Below are 22,076 nucleotides of genomic sequence, written 5' to 3'. Positions count from 1 at the left end.
GGTCTGTTCCATGAAATCAGCGGAGGTGTTCCTAAGGTGAAACCATCGCTGTTCAGCAGACTAGCTCCTCACAGTCATTGTGTTGCGGAGAAGCGGGTGGTGGTGATTGTTTTTGTCGCTTCAATGCTCTGGAGCTTTGCTTGGATCAGCCCCCTCCCCCCCCCCCCCCACCCAAAAAAAAGACACGGGTAGAAATTCTGTGTGGCCCACCTTACAGGAACCCACTCATGCCTGGATTGCTGGGTGGAGTGCAGTGATGGTGAACAGGAGCCGGTCTTTTGGCTTCTGTTTTCACCCACTTCGGCCACCCTGTTGCCTTTACACTAAAGGCAAGTTCGGTTTGGAAGCCACTTCCTCTCAATAATAAAAGGCAGGGGTGTGATTGGAGCCCTCTTCCTTGGCAAGTGGCATAAAGCTAATATTTAGTATTCGCGACATTGAACTCTCCTAGACAGCTGGTGTGTCCCTGTTAAGGCTTTCATTTATTCAGCTTGAGCAGGAACTCTTTTTGTTCTCCCAGTCTATTACTTTGTGTATTTAAGGGATAACAGCCAAAGTGAAACAGCTTGCAATTTGCACCTGTCTGCTCTAAGCACTCCATGTTAGATTGCATGGTGAGCACACCCTTCACTGCTAATGAGAGTAAGACTGTGTAGGGCTGAGTGCAATTTCGTTGGGGGCCTTATAGGATATGATAGTGTTTTTTTTTTCTTCTGTAAATGATCTGATAATGACTTCCCTTTTCTGATCTTTAAGGGTTCCTAGAGTAGATGAATAACATTCCAAAAATGTAAAGTTGCATATTCTTTTTTTAAAATTAAATGTCAGGTAACTAACAATTGAATTAATATTCGGCTTGAGTTGCCTCTGATGAGAAAGAAAAAATTTAAATGCTAAATGATTTCTAAGTTGTTGCAAGCCCAAAACATCTACAAAAAGTGAAAATGTTAAAGTTGCTCAGTCCTGTCCAACTCTTTGCAACCCCACAGACTATAGCCCACCAGGCTCCTCTCTCCATAGGATTTTCCAGGTAAGAGTGCTAGAGTGGGAGCCATTCCCTTCTCCAGAGGACCTTCCCAACTCAGGAACTGAACCTGAATCTCCTGCACTGTAGGCATATTCTTTACCATTTGAACCACTAGGAAGCCCCAAAACACCTAAAGAGAACTTTACTTTGTAAAACTGGCCATGAAAAAAAAAGTAGATAAAAGCATTTTAGACAAATTTTAGAAATGGGACTAGTTTTGGAAAAACTGTCAAGCGCTTGAAAGTAAACCAAAGTTCTCTACTTCTATTACCTTTGGAAATTTAAAAACTGAATCAAAAATAAAACCTCGAGTGACTGCCCTCCAAATCTTATATAGATACGCTGATCTGACTCATTATCATGTGAATCACAGACTCAGTTTTCAGCAAATGAAAAAATATCTGCACATATGATTCTTTCAAGCTTTTTCCAGAAGCTCCCTGCATCCCGCTTAGCTTTGATTCCTTTGAGGAATTATATCAGGGGACTGGCATCTATTTTTTGAAGAATTTAAATCAAACTCATTGCAATGAAAGAACTTTTTATTATGGCTTATAGCACTTTCCCAAACCTTATGTATTTTTTTCTAGATCATTATAATAATCATTTTTCAATAATTTGGCAAAATCTCCTTGAAGATGATCCAAACTTTAGTAAATTACATTTATATATTTATGTGCCTTCTGTTAATCAAAGGGCCCATGTTTCAATTGGATTCCACAAATTTCTTGCATTGGCAGTTCTGTTGAAATAATCGTGGTGGGTTCAGTGAAGTTGAGGTGGTCACAAATGTGGTCTCGCTGGTAATTACTCTAGTTTAGCACAATCATTGGCCTGCATCTCCCTGACAGAGAACCTTCCTGAGCTTGTCAGTGATGGGCCCTTTCCACACAGCTTCAGGAGCCCCGCCAGCCACTGCCGAGTCTGGTTAGGTCAAAGGGTTGAGCCATGTGTAATTCAGAACAGAGGGGGTCCCACGGTCACTCCACAAAAACAATTACACTACTTATTTCACTCCAGCCCTTGCCCAAAACTCACAAGCCTCATAGCTTCAGTGCAGTCAATCTAATTCTGCCCCTGGGCGATAAGCCACATGAAAATATGTGATGCTGTGTTTATAAATCTCATCAAAAATAGAAACAGTGGACAGGCACAGTGAAGCCCTACTACGGATGGTGGGAAGCCTTGGAAATTCTGAAGGCACTTTTGTTTCCCTTCTAGAGACTCTCTTTTGCGGTTACATTGTCTGCTCCACTCGTGAATCATCCTTTTTACTCGTGAGTGCTGCAGTGGAGACCGCATTCCCATTCACTTCTATACTTTCTCTCCACGGATAATATTATGAAAAATAAAGCTTAAAGGGCTGCTTTTAAAGGAAAAATAAAAATCAAAAAGAGGCTCCTGTTACATCAATCTTACCTCTCGATCCATGTTCTCTGCTTCTTGCCCTTGGCAATGCACAGATTTAAATCAAGTTCTCTGAAAAAGAAAAGCAGTGTTTGAAAGCTAGAATAGATTGGCCCCATCTTAAGACATATTAAGCAATTTGGGGTTGGAGAGATAGAGCTACGAGGCTTCTTAATGGTCCCCGCAAATCTCTGTTTATAGTCAATAGTATTTGATTTGGTGTTTTGGTTTTTTCAATTTTTTATTTTATTGAAGTATATTTGATGGACGGAAGAGCCTGATGGGCTACAGTCCATGGGGTCGAAAAGAGACACGATTGAGCGTCTAACACACACACACAGCTGATTCACCATGTCATGTTAGTTTCCAGTGTCAGTACAGTGACTCAATTACACATATACATAGTCTTTTCCCATCTAAGTTATTACAAAATACTAGTATCATCCCGCATGCTATTAAGATGGCAACTTGTTTTTATTGTTGTTCTTGTCTGTTTAGCTAGACTTCTAACAAACTGAGAGCTGGCAAATATTCACAAGATGTTTTACACAAGTAATCTCTAGGAAAAAATCAGGCTTCAAGTAGACAGCCTAAACTTCCTTCTTTTATGCCTAAAAAAAAAAAATTCAGATTGCACTGAAGTTTATGATGAAAACTTGCTTTCACATGCTTTCAGTAGATTTTATTTTTATCTTTTTAAAAAATATTAAGATCTAGCTATTCAACTGTTGAACGTAGATAATATCTAAGAATGTTATTTAGTCATGAAGTCATGTCCAACACTTTTGTGACCCCATGGGCTGTACCCTACCAGGCTTCCCTGTCCTTGGGATTTCCCAGGCAAAAATACTGGTGTGGGTTGCCATTTCCTTCTCCAGGGGATCTTCTTGACCCAGAGGTCAAACCCAAGTCTCCTACATTGTCAGGCAGATTCTTTACCACTGAGCCTCCTGGGAACCCCCATAGCTGATAAAGTTAATGATAAATACATATACTTAGGTAGCAAGCAGATTAAATTCTGAGAACATCATCCAAAAACAATATGGATTACGCACACTTTGTGAAAGGAAATGTGTTTATAGCACTCATAAAAAATCCTTAGAGTCATGCAGTTAATTATCCAGCTCAATCTATAAGCTATTCCATGTGATATTATTTCAATTGATAAAAATACTGCACTAGAATACCATCTGATTAGCCAGATGATTATAATAAGTGGGAAATTTCAAAAATGAGGGATTGTCCTAGCATTTATTAGATTACTATAAATAGTTACCAAAGGAGCTTTTTAAACTTGGAATTTGCCCTCTTGAAATGGTTATCAGTATTTGGCAGTAAAACAAAGTATTTCATGTATGAATGATACATGTGACTTTTTTTTTTATTCAGAGCTCTCAATCATAGTTTTAAAAAGTCAGTTCACAAAAGGCAAGCGAGCTCTTTCATGGCAATCAACGTGGCAAAAGGAAAGATTTTAGTTCTTTTATTGGTAATTTTAAAACTCTTTTATGTAAGTGAAACATGAAAGATTCAAGTTGATTACCTCTAAAATAAGGGAAAAAATGTAAAATTATCTAAAAGAAAAAACTGACATTAAAATGAGGAAATTTTAGCCAAGTAACAGAAATGGAAATTCAATTTGCTTGTTTTTTCCCACATCACAGTGACTAAAGAGGAATTCAGAAACAACTACTTCTGAGAACAAACGTGGAGCGGAAATCTCTTTTCTTTTGTTTCCTTGAATTTGGTATTAACCTAATACATAGCTGACCTTCCCTGGTGGCTCCACTGGTGAAGAAACTGTCTGCAATGTGGGAGACTCAAGTTCAATCCCTGGGTCGGGAAAATTCCCCCGGAGAAGGGCATGGGACCCTTCTCCAGTATTCTTGCCTGGAGAATCCCAAGGACTGAGCCTGGTGGGCTACAGTCCATGGGGTCGCAAAGAGTCCAACACAACTGAGTGACTAACACAATACATAGTTAATATTTGTCTTTAAAATGTTTGTAATTCGTAAAGTTTCTCACTTTACACTCATCGTAAATTTATGTGGAGACCTAGAATCTAACATATGCAAGCCAAAAAGCACAGGCTGGCTCTCTTCACATCATTCGTGTGCTCAGGAGACTTGCAGATAAGGCAGACCGCTTCTCTCTCTTCATAGAAGGCTGCGTTCTAAATATCTTTCTACACCATATTCAGAGTGCAATATACGTGCAGTAAGCCTGAGTACAGTTATGGAATAAGATCAGAATTCCTTCATTCTCTCATAGAAAGCATGTCCTTGAATCTAGAGAGCAGTTTGATAGAACCAAGTGGTTTATCATTTTAAAGCAGGTACCACTCAAGGAGAAGTAGAACCCAGTATCTCTGGGTCTCTTGACTCAATGGTATGGCAGAAGGTCCCTCTGGCCTTGGTATCTCTAGGAGCTAAGATCAAGCACCATTTGCAATAAGGAATGTCAGTCTCCAGATTCTGATGAGCTGGGATTTGGGAGTTTGTGGCCAGGTGCCTTATGATTGAGATACAGCCCTCTGAACAGAGTTGATAAAGAATAATAGAGCCACCATGAGCTGGAGAAAATCAGAGAGCATGTTCCCTGGCTGTCGGGCATAAAAAAGACATGGGCAACATATTGGTTCTGGCCTAAACATTGATACCTGAATGTGTGTTCCCATTTGCAATTCCTGGGAATTTAATTTGAAGACTTCCAAAGTGGGAAAGCAGTGTTTAAAAGCTATAAAAATGACCCAATTGCTAAAATCTGTGACAAACAGATGACAAAAAATAGGCAAGAGACCAGTTTCAGAGGCCAAATCGGTGAGCTGGAGGCAGCAGAATGGATTCTGAGGAGTGGGCTGAATTCGGAAACAAGCCGGAAAAGGTGAATGGAAAGAGCTATGAGCACAGAGGGGTGATGAAAATGAGAGTGAGACGTTCACAGAACAGTGAGCAGAATCCATCAGCAAGCAGTAATTTTAATAAGTTACTGATTGACGAACAGTCACCACACCCTCATAAAAACCTATCGCTTGTGTGACTCACCAAAGATGAAGACAATCCAAGAACCGATATTTTTGCCCAACTACCTCTATGACCTATATTGTCAAGAAAGCCCAAAGGGGCTTTCCTTTCATTAAAAAAACAAAAGGGAAAACAACTGTTATAAACACTATCAATTTACCCCAAAGCTTGTGTTTGGCCTTTCAGGAACTCCTGACTTAATGAACTAATGAGCAAAGTTTTCACTAAGTCTACAAATTTGGACCACAGTGTGGCATGTTTACTGAAATTCAAGCAGCCTGCAATAGGGCTTGCCAGGTGCCGCAGTGGTAAAGAATCTGCCTGCCAATTCAGGAGATGCAGGTTCGATCCCTGGGTCAGGATGATCTTCTGGAGGAAATAGCAACCCGCTCCAGTATTCTCGCCTGGGAAATCCCATGGACAGAGGAGCCTGGTGGGCTACAGTCCACGGAGTCACAAAGAGTCGGACTGAGAGGCTGAGCATGCACAACAGGAATCACATTTTAAAAGCCAGTCTCAAACTTGTAAGTAGGTCGGTAATTGCAATATAACCTTCTTGCAAGTATCCCATTGACCATATCCTGTGGAGCCCAAGTTAATAATCACTAAAAAGCTAATTTGTACAGTCACTTTTTTTTTGGTTTGCTTTAAGACTGATCTTAAAATGGCTTTCACTGAAATTGTTGACCTTGTATTTATTGCAAATTAAATCCTGGCACTGCCAAATCTCTGAGTATGGGTTCATTGCTTCCAGAGAAGGGAATTAGCATGGCTACAGCTGTCATTCCATTGCATTTTTCTTCTCAAGCAGACCAGCAAGGGCAAAGATGGTGTTAGACAGAGGTCGCAAGCCAGATTCTGTCTGCAAACATGCTTTGTTTGACCTCCACAGTGATTTTAAACAGATTGAGCCAATATTGAAAAATAAAAAAATTGCCGTCAAAAATCTGACTTCTGGCTTCTCTTGGAAAATTTTTAAAAATTGGCAACATCGGTGGGGTGGGGTGGCAGCATGTTCTTTAGGCAGTGTTGCTAGTGCCCAGGGTCCCTGCTCTTCCTGTTGCAGACCACAAACCAAAATGTAAGCTCCATAAAGGCAAGGCTTGCTGACTTCATTGCTGCATATTTAGAGCCCAGAACAGAGACTGGAAGGAGTGGGTGCTTGGCAGACGCTTAACGTTGAATGATCTCAGGACTTCCCAGGCGGCACGGTGGTAAAGAATCCACCTGCCAATGCAGGAGACCCAGGAGACATGGGTTTGATCTCTGCGTCAGGAAGATCCCCTGAAGAAGGAAATGGCAATCCACTCCAACATCCTTGACTGGAAAATTCCATGCACAGAAGAGCCAGGCAGGCTACAGCCGATGGGGTTGCAAAGAGTCGATGCATCCGAGCAACTGAGCACATACGAATGCACGCAACGATCTCAAGAGCAAACAGATACTTCAATGGATGACTTTAACACAACAGGCAGTGCTCAGGAACTGCCACAACACGTCTCAACTTTAAAAAATTAAATAAATGTGCAGGTCAAATAAATTCCGCCAGTCCTCAGGCAGAGAGAGAGGCAGAGTACCCACATATCATTCTGCTAGGGCTGCTGTTTTTCTTATAAAGAAACATTTCTCTGTATCCTTGCCACTTTCAAAAACAGAGCCACAAGTGTTGAGGAAAATGACAGTGATCACAGACCCAGAGTTCTTCACTCAGATCTATTTCTGGTCTGGCCTCTGTAGGGATCTGAATTTGACGTTTCTGTGAGACACACAAGTGGGAAGATACTTCCAATAACAAACGGGCCTACCAAGTCTCCTCTCTCATTCTGTGCAATCGCTTTTTGTAGTACAATCTAAATCTATATTAGAGAATAAATAAAAGGGGACTATGAAATTTACCATGGAAAGTCACTACTTAAACCTAACACGTGCAGTAGCTCAGTCATCTCCGACTCTTTGCAACCCCATGGACTAGAGCCCGCCAAGCTCCTCTGTCCATGGGATTCTCCCGGCAAGAATACTGGAGTGGGTTGCCATTTCCTCCTCCAGGGGATCTTCCCGACCCAGGCCTCGAACCCTGTCTCCTGCATTGACAGGTAGATTCTTTACCACTGAGCCACCTGGGAAGCCCTAAAGATATAACACACTGTCACTTAAATAAAGAGTCAGAATAACACTGTGGAATCAACTTGTGTTAACAACGAGAAAGACACTGGTCAAATATCATATATTTACGCATGTATGTGGAATCTAGAAAAATGGTACAGATGAACCCATTTGCAGGGCAGGAATAGAGATACGGACATAGACAATGGATGCATGTTGGGAGAAGAGCTGGGAGGTTGGAATTGACATATATATATATACTGCTGCTGCTAAGTTGCTTCAGTCATGTCCAACTCTGTGCGACCACATAGACGGCAGCCCACCAGGCTCCCCCTCTCTCTCCAGGCAAGAACACTGGAGTGGGCTGCCATTTCCTTCTCCAATGCATGAAAGTGAAAAGTCAAAGTGAAGTCGCTCAGTCCTGTCCGACTCTTTGCGACCCCGTGAGCCTACCAGGCTCCTCCATCCATGGGATTTTCCAGGCAAGAGTACTGGAGTGGGGTGCCATTGCTACGACGTATTAAATAGATAGATAGTGAAAAGCTGTTATATGGTACAAAGAGCTCAGCTCAGTGCTCCGTGGTGACCTAGAGAGGTGGGATGGGGCTACAGGGGGTAGGGGGGATGTGGAAGGGAGGTCCAAAGGGAAGAGTATATATGTATATTTACGGCTGGTTCACATGTTGTACAGCAGAAACTAACACAGCATTGTAAAGCAAGTATACCCCAGTAAATTTTTTCAGGCTCTTGCACATAGGGAAATTGCTTAACCTCTAAAAGTCTCCAATTTCCCTACATAAGAGTTGAGAAAATTTAAAAATTATGTATGTCAAACGTCCAGCTTCCACTTAGGGTATGGAAACCTGGCAGGCTGTTAGTCCCAAACATAAAGCAAGAAAAAAAAGAATTATGAATGTCTGCAAATTTACAACTTTTCTGAAAGCCACCCAGGAGCTGAAGTCACAGAATAACCAACTAACCCAAAAGCAAAGGAAAGAGCAGTGGGTCCAAGGAGTAACAGGCTGCAAGCACTTGCTTGCTGGAATCGACCTGAAACCCCTTAGAAGCCACAGGGAGACTTCAGCTAAAAATTGTTCATGAGTTTCTGAAGTCATTAGTCAAATTTGAAAGTGACCTAGTATAGGGCTGCCGTCTATGGGATGGCACAGAGTCAGACATGACTGAAGTAACTTGGCAGCAGCAGTGTGAGAATATGGAGCGTGTGGGCAGGACGCTCAGTAGGCAGTTCTGTCTGTTTCGAATCTCCAACCGAACAGCTATACTGTCCACGGAGCCCATCCTATGCCCCCAGGCAAGGGTAGAAACTCGAAGTACTGCCCAGCTGCCCACATCACCTCCAGCCTTGCCCCTCGGGGCCATTCTCCCATCAGGAAGCCTGGCCACAATGCCCAGCGGGCACAGGGCACATCCCATAGCCTGTCCTGGGTCTGGACTCAAATCAGCAGCCTTGCCCAGTTATTGAGCCTGAATGGTGACCCTGAGCAGCCTCCACCCCAGTCTACAGTGATGCTCAGCTGCAGAGCCCAGCATACAATCCTACTCGGAAGTGGAGGTCAGAAGTGGCCCTGCTTGACTATGGGACACAGGCAGGGAGTCACGGAGCATAGTCTGTGACTCAACTTGGTTTTACAGACAGTGACTGTGTCTGACTGTAAAGCATGCTCTCCAAGCCAGCCCATCTGTGGGTACAGCAGGAGACCCCACTGACCAGAAAACCAGATGAGCAACCACTCCTGACGGATAGCTCAGCCAATGACCCGCTGGCTGGAGTGGCAGTCATGTACCTGATAAGGATTAATATCCGAATCATATGAGGAACTCATATAACTCAGGAGTTAAAAGAATCAGATCAAAATATGGGGAAAGGACCTGAATAGACATTTTTCAAAATCTCCAATCCTCAGGTACATCAAAACCACAATGAGGTATCACCTCACACCTGTTGGATTGGCTGTTATCAAAAAGACCAGAATAAGATGCACTGGAGAGGTCATGGGGGAAAGGGGAAATCTTGTGCACTGCTGGTCGGAATGTAAATTGGTACAACCACTACGAGAAACAGTAGGGAAGGGTCTCAAAAACCAAACAGAACTACCATATGATCCAGCCATCCCCCATCTGGGTATAATCACTATGTCAGATAAACATCTGCAACCCCACGTTCACCACAGCTTTGTTTACAGTAGCTTCCCTGGTGGCTCAGATAGTAAAGAATCTGCCTGCAATGTGAGAGACCTGGGTTCGATCCCTGGGCTGGGAAGATCCCCTGGAGGAGGGCATGGCAAGCCACTCCAGTATTTGTGCCTGGAGAATCCCATGGACAGAGGAGCCTGGTGGGCTACAGTCCATGCAGTCACAAAGAGTCAGACACAACTGAGCGACTAAGCACAGCACAAGATGTATAAACAGTCTAATGCTCATCAGGAGAGGAACGGATAAAGAAGATGTGGCGTATATGCAACGGAATATTATCCAGTTGTAAAGAAGAAGCAAATTTAGACAAATACTGTGTGATCTCACTTATATGTGGAATCTTAAAAAAACACACACACAGAGAAGCAGAAAGTACATCTGTCATTGCCAAGGCAGAAGTAGGATGTGGGGGGGGATGAGTGAAGGTGAACTTCTAGTCCTAAAATGAATAAGTTATGGGGTCTAATTTAAGCATGGTAACTGTAATTTGTAGTGGTGCATTTTTTACTTGAAAGTTAAGTGAGTAGATCTTGAAAGATTTCATTTCAAAAAAAAATAAGTATACAAAGTGATAGACGCATTAACTAACCTTAGTGTCATTATCACTTTGCGATATCTATGTATCAGATCATCATGTTGTACACCTTAAACTTACATGGTGTTATATGTCAATTATAGCTCCATAAAGCTGGAAGAAAACATGTAATTAACGTGTTAATGGCTCCCACATAAAGACTGGGTAACATAATGAATATATGAGGAATTTCACCAAAGGGATAGAATAATAAAGAATCAGATGGAAATGTAGAAATGAACAATATGGTAAGGAAAATGCAGAATATCATCAACAAGCTCATTAGTAGTCTAAGTACAACTGAGAATAAAATCAGTTGAACTCAGTCCATCAGCAACAGAGATTATGTATATAAAAACAGAAAGGTAAAGAGAGAGCAAAAAAAAAAAAAAAAAAGAGCAGAGTATCCAAGAATAATAGAAAAATTCCGAATGGACTAACATACCTGTAATTCTGAATATAGGAAAGGAAGACAGAGCACATAGGCAGAAGAACGATCAAAGGAATAATGACTGGAAATTCTCTCAAATCAATGACAGACACCGAAGCAGAGGCTGAAGAAGCTCAGAAAACATCAAGCAGGATAAAACATACACATATACACATCAGGCTCAAACCACTGAAAACCAACAGCAAAAAGAAATCATGAAGGTAACCAGAGGAAAGAGGCATATCACACACAGAGGAGCAAAGTTAAAAATTATAGCAGACTCCTCATCGAAACTCTGTAAGCCAGAAGAGCGTGGGCAGACATCTTTAAAGGGCAAAAGAGAAGAACAACACTAAAGTTTAAAATTCTATAGCCAAGGAAAATATCTTTTAAAAACGATGGTAGGGAATGTGGGCATGACAGAAAGAAGATATTGTCAAATCCTAGCCCCCAAGAAACAAGGTAAACCTGGAAGGGAGAAAAATCCAAAACAACCAGTTCAGTCTCTGGAAAGAGGCCGGAGGCTAATAACCAATGGAGAAATAGGCATTCATGGGAAACTGCAGAAATTAGTGTAAGTACTGTGGGTACCTCCTTGACCCAAGGTTGCTCCAGTCTCTGCAGTGACCCCTAACACCAGCTGGGCCAGTGGAGTAGTGCTTCCAAGGAAGCACTGGCAATAAAAACCAGCGGTTCCACTGCTCTGGCATGGAATTTTGGTGACGAGGACGGAAAACTCATACCCAGTTGTATTGTGAAAAGTATCAAAATCCGTAGAAAACAAGCGTTGACAGCCCGTGGCTCTATTACGCTGAGTTGCAGTCCCACTTGGGATATAGTAGATCACTCGACTAATCAGAAATTAGATCAGGAGGTCCTGGAAATGAGAGACCAAAGAAAGGCTATTAATAAACGGGTGCTCCATGGGTCTGTGCTGATCAGGGGTCTGTGCACGTGGGCAGGGAAGACGCGAGACTATCCAAGCTGTGTGCACATCCCCGGGTGACCTGGATGCTGTGCAGATCTACACAAAAGACCCAGGAGGACCTGGCAGAAAGAAGAGCTGAATTTTAAACATGTTCCCAGCCCCACACACAGATCCAGCAGGAGAGGAGAGAAATCTTACAGACGCAAGGTGTCTGTGGACAGTCCTTGGTTCATCACTGTGCTCTGCAGATGCACAGGAGCCTCCATAAAATGAACCTAAAAGTGTTTGTTAAAGTTTGAAAAAATTCAGAGAGACAGCAGCAGGTACACATCACAGGGAAAACAGACTCGATCGCTTAAGTTCAAGCAAGTTACTAAAAACAAAACAAATGAAATATAACTCAAACAACAAAATAAAACAGCCACAACAATGGTCCTCAAGGCAAAAGCTCAAAATCACATTTGCTACACCATATTATCTACGATGCAGGTTTTCAACAAAAATTTATAGGACAGTGAAGAAATAGAAAAGTGTGACCTATATTCAGGAAAATAAGCTGTCAACAAAAATTAACTCTGAGTGGGTAAGGAGGTTGTATTTAGTAGACAAAGACTTCAAAGCAGGTTTTATAAAATGTTCAAAGAATTCTAAGAAACTGTGGTTTAAAATGTAAGGAAAATATATTAATAGACTCAAATAGAAGAAATCTCTAAAAAAGGAAACTATAGAAACAGTCAAATGGAAATTTCAGAATCGAAAGATGTAAGGACTACAGTGAAAAATTCACCAGATGGGTTCAAGAGTTCATGAAATGAGATGGTAGAGAAGGAATCAAGAATATTAAAAACAAATCAATAGAATTTATCCAGTTTGAAGAAGAGAAAGGAAAAATGCAGACAAAAATGAGACTTCTAGGAAAAGATGAAGAAAAAAAAAAAAGGGGGAAGAAAAATATCTGAGAAAATAATGGCCTGATAGCAAATAGCCTTCCCTGGTGGCTCAGATGGTAAAAAGAACGCCCGCAATGCAGGAGACATGGGTCCAGTCCCTAAATTGGGATGATCCCCTGCAGAAGGAAATGGCAACCCACTCCGGTATTCTTGCCTGGGAAATCCCATGGACAGAGGAGCCTGGCGGGCTACAGTCCATGGGGTCACAAAAGAGGCGGACACGGCTGAGTGACTAAACAACAGCGAAGGGACCTTGCGTTTGCGGTTGGACTCTCTTCTCCTGGACCACTCTCTGGAGTTTTGCTGGGTCTCCTGGCTCCCTCTCCCGCAGTCACTTCCTCCAGGTTACAACTTTTTTGATCCTACTTCATCAACCAATGCTGACTCAGCTATTTCCTCTTTAAGAAATTTATCGTCATCTCTTATCTGCGGACCCTTACCATCCTACACACTTTTATGAGTCTTTTACTAGCCTTACAATAAAAGCGCAAGAGAAATATAAGAATATATATATGAGATCTATGTCTATAGCTATCTATATATATTGCACAAAAGCTCATAGAAAGATCCTATTATATTCACCAGCTAATCTGAACAGAGCACTGAGAAACTTCCCTGGCAGTCCAGAGGTTAAGACTTTGTCTTCCGATGCAGATGGTGTGGGTTCTATATCACGGTCATAAACCAAAGCATAATACAGCAGCAGTGTTGTAACAAATTCAAGGAAGACACTAAAAATGGTCCACGTCAAAAAAAAAAAAAACTTCAAAAAATAGAAAAGAAATAAAGAGCATTAAAATATGTCCTACCCAGAGGAGTGAAGGTCCCTTCACTGCCTGTTCAGGGCAGCCCAGCTCTTCCTCCCACCGTCTAGCCTTGCCACTTTCATCCTTGAAAAGAACTTTGCTAACAGAGCCCATAAAGCATGACACTGGCGACCTGGGCTGTGATTAAAGTCTGGGGATCAGGGAGGACAAGCCCCAGCCTGCTTTATCCTAGCAAGAATTCTGCTTCCAGTGTTCCTAGCATCGGATAGAAGAAAAATTCCAAACTGCATTTACAAGGTAGTACCAATGCAGAGGAAACGATTGCCTTTAGCAAGACTTGAGAAAACATACCTGTCCTTTGTTATTGATAGTGATCAATTGATCCCTAGAATCTGATTGAGAACATCGGGGTATAAATCAGGTCACACGTGCAATTCCAAAAACGTCATTGCTAGTAATTCATAGTATATTTCAACTGCCACTGGCATGCATTTCCGGATTAGTGTCACATAGGGGTTCACAAGAAAGCAACAGGGGCTATTTGTTTATACGGTCACATTTCTATCCTCCTTTTCCCTCATATTCATCCAGATGCAGGCATAACGTATCAATAGGCACATCAGTGTGGGTTTGCTTCTTCCTCAGGTATTCAGTGGCAAAATGTTGGTTGATTCACAAGTAAAGGGAAATTAGTGTCATGAAAGGATAAATTTTGTTGCCTAAAGAAACAAACATTATTACTTCTTCAGGGGGCCTGCTACCTGAACTGTTCCTCTAGGCAGGAATGTTCTCCATCAGCAGGTTAATTGCTGGGATACTCTGTATTCATTTCCAAGGCCCACATTCACTTGTGTATTCTCTCAATCATCCCACACATATTTATGGGGAACCTAGTATATGAAAGTCCCAAGTGCAGTGGGTGACGACGATTCCTGGCCCTAAGGGAACTACAGCCTGGATAGCAACTTCAGAAGGAAAGGCACAACCAGTGAGATAAAGATGACACCACCACCACTGAGAAATTGACCGTAACCTGAGAGCCCTCAAAAAATTAGACTGAAGTGGAAAAAAAAATTCAAACTCATCGGACATGTAAGTGTTAACAACATGGTAATTGATCAGGGACTGAGGCTTTACATAGATGATATCACTTTGTCCTCACTACAAGCCCTAAGAGGGGCTGCATTATCCCCACTTTACAGATGAGGACATTGAAAATCCTGAGAGGTTAGGTGACAGGCCACCTAAGAACCTGGGATCCAGGTTTCAGTAGCCCGTGTGCCTTTGCTGCACGGACCACAGCCTTAGCTGACCTCCGCTGAGTTGCTCACCTGTCACTTTGAGCCTTCAATAGACACTAAAGCCTAGAGTTATCCCAAGTGGGGTAAGTGCGAAAAAGCAAATGAAACATGTATTATGACTGAAAGATGTGTGTTTTAACTAAGGGAGAGTGAAAACCTCTTACATTGCTTCTGAAGTGAACTTTGACTAATATTCATGTGTCTAAGTTCCCCAGCTAAAGTTCTACATGGGCCCCAAACACTCAAACTGCTAAACTAAAACTAGTGCTGAAAATTCCATGGATCATAGAGAACTTAAGAAAATGTCTCCATTTTCCTGGGCTTTCACATAGTTTCACATTCCAGTGGTCAATTAGGAAAACAGGAAAGGCAATTCATTACTTCTTGAACTCTGTCTTTCTAGTTCTCAGTAAATTACAAAATATTCAACCTGACTAAATTATTTCTTTGGCTGCTACTTTGTTTATTACCAATATGTCAACTGTCAGTTCAGTTCAGTCGCTCAGTCGTGTCCGACTCTTTGCGACCCCATGAATCGCAGCACGCCAGGCCTCCCTGTCCATCACCAACTCCCGGAGTTCACTCAGATTCATGTCCATCGAGTCAGTGATGCCATCCAGCCATCTCATCCTCTGTCGTCCCCTTCTCCTCCTGCCCACAATCCCTCCCAGAATCAGAGTCTTTTCCAATGAGTCAGCTCTTCGCATGAGGTGGCCAAAGTACTGGAGTTTCAGCTTTAGCATCATTTCTTCTAAAGAAATCCCAGGGCTGATCTCCTTCAGAATGGACTGGTTGGATCTTCTTGCAGTCCAAGGGACTCTCAAGAGTCTTCTCCAACACCACAGTTTAAAAGCATCAATTCTTCGGTGCTCAGCTTTCTTCACAGTCCAACTCTCACATCCATACATGACCACAGGAAAAATCATAGCCTTGACTAGACGGACCTTAGTCGGCAAAGTAATGTCCCTGCTTTCGAATATGCTATCTAGGTTGATCATAGCTTTTCTTCCAAGGAGTAAGCGTCTTTTAATTTCATGGCTGCAGTCACCATCTGCAGTGATTTTGGATACATACATACAAATAGATTTTCCAATATATAGATTTTCACATCTATATGTGGGGTTTTTGACGGCTTACTGTTAACAAGCTGTTTGGGGGGAAATTCACTTTGCTAGCCTCTGAACGATGGCTTCCCTGGTGGCTCAGTGGTAGAGAATCTGCCTGCCAATGCAGGAGATACAGTTTTGACCCCTGGGTCTAGATGATCCCCTGGAGAAGGAAATGGCAACCCACTCCAGTATTCTTGCCTGGGAAGTCCTATGAACAGAGGAGCCTAGCAGGCTGCAGTTCATAGGGTCACAAAAAGTCAGACAAGATTTAGCAACTAAACAACAACAATCCTCTGAATACTATCTAAAGGGAGGTTATTATCTAGAATTGTGACATTTTTTGTTTTGTGCTGTATATACTTGTATCAATAAGTAAAACTAAGATCTCAGAATTGTCTATATTTTTTAAATGCTTCTGTTGGACTCTATGAAAATCACAAAAATAATTTAACCTTTTCAAACTATGCTGAATCTTTTAGGTTCCCTTTTTTTATTCTTTTGCCTCCTGGGTCACAGAAATACTGGTGGTTTGTAATCTAGGCCAGTGGTTCTCAAACTGTGTGTGCATGCTCAGTCACTCAGCTGTGTCTGATTCTTTCGTGACCCCATGGACTGTATAACCTACCAGGTACGCTCTGTCAGGGGGATTTGCCAGGAAGAATGTTGGCATGATTTGCCATTTCCTCCTCCAGGGGATCTTCTCGAGCCGGGGATTGAACCTACATCTCCAGCGTCTCCTGCATTAGCAGGTAGAGTCTTTACCAATGAGCCACCTGGGAAGCCCCCCTCTCACTTCAGCGTGCTTTCAAATCACCTAGAGGATGCTGGGCCTACATCACTGAGTTTGCATGACTAATAATTTTCAGGGTGATGATGATACTACTGGTTCAAAGACTAGCCTGGGGGGACCACAGCCTTAGACTAAGCTAAACGAGAAAGAGCACTAACTAGGAATCAACAGGCCCAGACTCTAATCCTAGATCTGTCACGGTCTTGCTGCGTAACCTTACGGAAGTCGTTTGGCATCTCGACGTCTGTTTCTTCATTAAACGACATAGTTAAATAACTTATGAAAATCCACTATCATTTTATAATCTTGCAACTGACCCAGGCAATAGAGTCCACTCCACCATGCATACCAAACAATTTGAAAGGTCAGTTCTTAACTAAAATAGTCACTGTGTTTCAAGCAGAACATATGGTATTGCCTCATACTGTTATGTCAACAATAATGCTATATATGAATTCCTAAACATCATCACATTATGCTAAATTGTGAAGAAAAAAAAAAAAACCATGATATGTCGGTAAAATAGGATTAGAGACAACACTATAAAATGCTAACCAGCGACTCATAGGGGCAAAAAAGAGAGAAACCAATAACAGAGGCAGGGTTTCCAAGATGTTCAATGGTTAAGAAATGCACAACTACTACAATAAATACGGCACTCTACCTGGAAAAAGACTGAAAGTTTGCTGTAGACGTGGGCTAGGAAGAATTGCAGGCTGTGAATGATTTCGAAGTAGTAGGAAGATGACTAGAAATAAAAGAGAGTTGTAGCAGCAGGTGTGGGCAGATGTAACTCATCGATCTCAGCTGGGAGTTGGCATGAGCATCACAGTTCACCGATGTTTGGCAGCCTTAAATTCTGGGGCACGTTTTCTTGTCTTGGGGATGACGGCCCTACAAGGAATGCATTTATAGACGATTCTTGTTCCATTGAATTTTTACAGTTGGGTCCCATGTGTAGCCTCCTCTTCAATTCACTTCTGGATCACTGCTGGAAATACTTTGATGACTTTCTCATCCTTGTTCACAACTTGGCCCAACAGTGCTTCAGGGCTTTCAGAATCCTAGCAACATTTAAAGCTACTCTACTGGTCACTACTGGCACCAAAAGGAGCTGAATTTGGCAATTTCCATTTCAGATCGTTAAATATAGCTAGAACTTTCCTTTTGTACATGATTGGCTACTTGAACCTGAACACTTAGATTCATATCAAGTGTTGGATGAGGTGAGATTTGTTTGTTTTTTTTTTTAATATATAAAAAAATCAAGAATGTGAAAAATAGGAAAAGACAACCTTCAGGGATAATGCTACCCAGAGATGCCGGAAGTGTGTCCGTGTGTGTGTTTTGCGTATTTCTGCGTGTTTCAGTTTATGGATGGAATATACATAAGCAAACTCAAAGTTCACTTTTAACTAAAATTAGTCCCTGACTTATCATTCACATTCGTATTTTCAAAACAAGTGTTTGGCAAAATGACTATACTTTTGATAATACTTACAGCTTTGTTGTTGGAAATACTGTATGGTTAGATATAGAATATTGTGAATCTCCCATAATCTCTCTTAGGTGGAACTGAATACATGTAAGAAATGACTTCCATTATATGGGGGAACTTGGGGGTTCCTTAAAAGGAAGGTCCAGACTGAGGTCAGGTGTCCATTAAGGCTGATGGTTTGTTGCCGTTCTTGAGTCACGAAGTCACTTCATGACCCCATAAACAGCAGCCCACCAGGCTTCTCTGTCCATAGGATTTCCCAGGCAAGAATACTGGAGTGTGTTGCCATTTCCTCCCCCAGGGTATCTTCCAAACCCAAGGATCAAACTCCTGTCTTCTGAACTGGCAGGCAGATTCTTTACCACTGAGCCACCGGGGAAGCCCCAGGGCTGATGCTACCCGAGATCATTTCTGATGGTGCTCAGTGATACCAAGCTGTTTCCAGGAAAACTGAAGTTTCCAACAAAATCAGCCCCTTTTCTTCTCTTCAGTCACCTGTCAGAGAGCATGGTGCTCACCTCTCTCCAACTTCTCATAAATTGAAACCAGTTTCCTCTTGATTACCCTTGTGTAACATCTTTATGGGAATTGTTTTCCCATACTTATTACGAACATTTTAATAGAATGTTAAAAAAAATAATAGAAGAATTTCAGAAAATAGCCATAGGAAGTATGGAAGGTGTGGAAAGGTTTTTCACAAGCATGAGAAGAATCTACTGGGGTAATTCAGGCTTTCAGAAGAGTCAAAGGAACAGTTTAATAACCCTAAGTTTTCTTGATTTCTCTCTTGCACTTAGACCTCACATTCTGTCCACCAGGAAATCCTGTTGTCTCATGTATTCAAAATATATCTATGATCCTATAACCTCTCACCACCTCTACTGTTAATCCTCTGGTCCAGTTCACTTCCATCTTCCCCTCAAAACTATATACCATCTGGTCTCCCTGCTTCCTTTTCCACCTCTCCCCTAGTTATTCTCAGGCCAGCAGCTGGTCATCCTTGCAAGCTGGGCAATGTTTCCATGTCTCCTTCAGAGTGAAAGACCACTCATCTCCTCTCTCTCCCTCGCTCCTATCACGCTGACTTTGTTATTCCTGGAATATAACCATGTACGTCCCTTCTCAGCCTCAGGACTTTGCTTACACATCACTGCCCCCAGTGCAATTCACCCTGACTGTTTAAAAATTGCCAGGGACTCTCCAACACTCCCACACACACATACCCACACTCGCACAAGTAAGTCCCTTTATACTGCTCCTTTTTATCCCCCATGACATGTGTTCCCTTCTGCCACGCCAGGTCATTTACTTTCACCCATGATCACTTCCTATCGTCTCTCTTCCCCTGACCAAGTTTATAGTGCTTGAGGATCACAAAGGCAAAGACCTTTGTTGTCTCACTAATGCATTGATCAAGAACAGTTCCTGGCGTATAACAGGTGCTCAATTAATACCCAATGAATGAACCATTTTCAAATTAATGGAAACTAATATGAGGAAGATATTAGCTGACCTTCAAGAGAGAGAAAACAAGAAATAAAGAGAAGTGTATAAAAAGAAAATAACAAGAGAAGCTTTCCTCCAAATTACTAAAATAAACGACTGAAAGGAAGTTTCTTTTGATTGACCTGGTGATTTTTAAGAGATAATATGGCTTCACTGCTTAGAAATCAGTAAGAAAAAAGAAAAGAAAGAAAAAGGAAATATGGGGTAAAAAATCCCAATTTGTATCCTCAGTGAGAATTAGTCATTGGGTATGTATTTCCACAGAGAGATCTCTGTTGTTCCTCTCCTTTGCTAAAGAACGTCACTGGCTCAGTGGTCTATAACTTTACAACTTAAGACTTTCCATCGTTTCTGCCAGGGTGATGTTAACTGTAATATAATGTTTATAGCATTACATTTTAAGCTATAAATACTTAAAAACACCCTGTCCCAATAAGCTCAATGGAAAGTTCAAATGCACTGATCATTTACCCATTTTAGAGTGAGGGGGGATCACATCTTTTATTGCACAGAAATAAAATAAACCCCTCAAATCCTCTATTTTAATATACTTAGAAAGTTCCCTAATTAAGTTTCCAGAGATACATGCCAATATCCTATATGCAAATACTCTAACTATCCACAAAGAACAGAAACACAAACAAAAGTAATTTGACTTTAGGAGCTATTTTGTAGATTTAAAAGGACAGATTCTATATTAAATTCTTATCAGTCTGGTGATGAATAGGCTTCATAGGACAGAAAGATAAAGTAATGCCATCAATTATCATCTAAATTGCCATTTTACACTTAAGCATTATAAGTAACCATGTGCAAATTTAAGAAAAACAAAATGAATTTTCAAAATTACATATGACTTTTTTTTCACGTGAGATTGATGTAGAAATTCAGACATAGAAAAGTAAATAAGCATACATAGGCAATCTGAATAATTCTACCAAGCTAACATTTACCTCATAATAAAAGAACTGCTTAATCAGTAACGTGTAGCCTAGTCCTTTAGATTTCACATAATCTTGGTCAGTATAAAAGCAATCCTAAGTCTCTTTTCCTTTGTCCAGTCACAGTTTCTGTAATCTAATGATTCATGAACAGATTTCTTAAATTAGCACCTATTTTCCTCTTCCAATATTGTTGGCTATTTCTGAATTTCTTTCCACAATACTTCCCAGACTCAGAAGCACTCAAAATCCCTTTTGCCTTACTTGCTTAATCTAAGATTAGGGTATCTAATTTTAAAAATTTCGTAAATGTATGACTATTTAACTCATCATTCACTTTTCCAAGTATGCCACCGGTCTGATTAAGAGCTGTCTTTCTAGTTGCAGGGGTGGAGCTAGAATCAGGTCTTTTTTCTCTCTCTAAGTAAGTTGGTCTTCACGTAGACTAGTAAGTAACCCATGGAAAGAACAACAATATCTTTTTTTTTTCTAATTATTTTTAATTGCAGGATGATTGCTTTACAATGTTGTGCTGGTTTCTGCCATACATCAACATGAGTCAGCCACAGGCATACATATGACCGCTCCCTCTTGAACCTCCCTCTCACCTCCCACCCCATCCCACCCCTCTAGACTGTCACAGAGCACCAGGTCGAGCTCCCTGCATCATACAGCAAATTCCCACCAGCTATCTCTTTTATATATGGTAATTTATGTGTTTCAATGCGACTCTCTCTATTCATCCCATCCTCTCCTCCTCCTACTGTGTCCCCAAGTCAAGAACAAGCGTATCTTGAGGTCCCCGCTTGGCCTGGCCACATGGTGCCTGCAGGCTCCCAGTGAAATACCTGGAACAGCCAGAAGAGGCATTGCTATGTCTCAACAAGCAGAAGGTGGGAGTGAGAGCCTCTCTGAGACAGCAGTGTTGTCCTAATCTACACAGATGGTGAGCATACTTTCAGGACCAGACACACACACACACACACACATTCAAATCTAAGTAGAAAGCTAAAAGCCAATCCCATTCCTTCATTTGAAACAGCATCATGTAAACTCAAAATGCTCTGCTAAATCACGTTGTATCAACCAGCATCGTAGCTAAGACCTGCAGGCTTTAATTACTTTCAGGGGAAAGTCTGGTGTCCAAAGAAAGTCTCATTATGAACTGGCATTTGCTCCAGGGTGGAAGGAGGCCCAGAAATGAGGCTGTCTTGGGGTTCCTTTACCAAATCAAATATCTGTTCATCCTTCCTAGTGACGAGGCTGGTGATCTACATAATTAATATACGCTCACATCGAAGTAAACATGAAATGATTGAACAGGAAGGCTTTAACTAGAGAGCATGTGAGGAGGGAAAAAAGAAAAGGAATTAATGGGTAACAGAGTCTTAGAAACAGGGGAGAGAATTGTATGCTATTTTTGAGCTAAATTTTGTTCTCATCCAAAACCTAATTGGTTTTTAAACTTCTTTCTCCACAACAGCCCAGACAAGGTGGTTTGGAGCATG

The 22,076-nt window shown here is 41.5% G+C and overlaps 1 pseudogene; it reads right to left on the bottom strand.

Moving 5' to 3' along the window:
• LOC132658313 (orofacial cleft 1 candidate gene 1 protein-like) overlaps positions 1-21,845 on the bottom strand; it is a 42,985-nt pseudogene extending 21,140 nt beyond the window's left edge.
• Between the last annotated feature and the right edge of the window lie 231 nt (positions 21,846-22,076).

This window comes from Ovis aries, chromosome 20 (assembly GCF_016772045.2).
Source record: "Ovis aries strain OAR_USU_Benz2616 breed Rambouillet chromosome 20, ARS-UI_Ramb_v3.0, whole genome shotgun sequence".
NCBI lineage: Eukaryota > Metazoa > Chordata > Mammalia > Artiodactyla > Bovidae > Ovis > Ovis aries.
The sequence above is the reverse complement of the archived record's forward strand: the minus strand, read 5'-3'. Positions and strand labels throughout refer to the sequence as shown.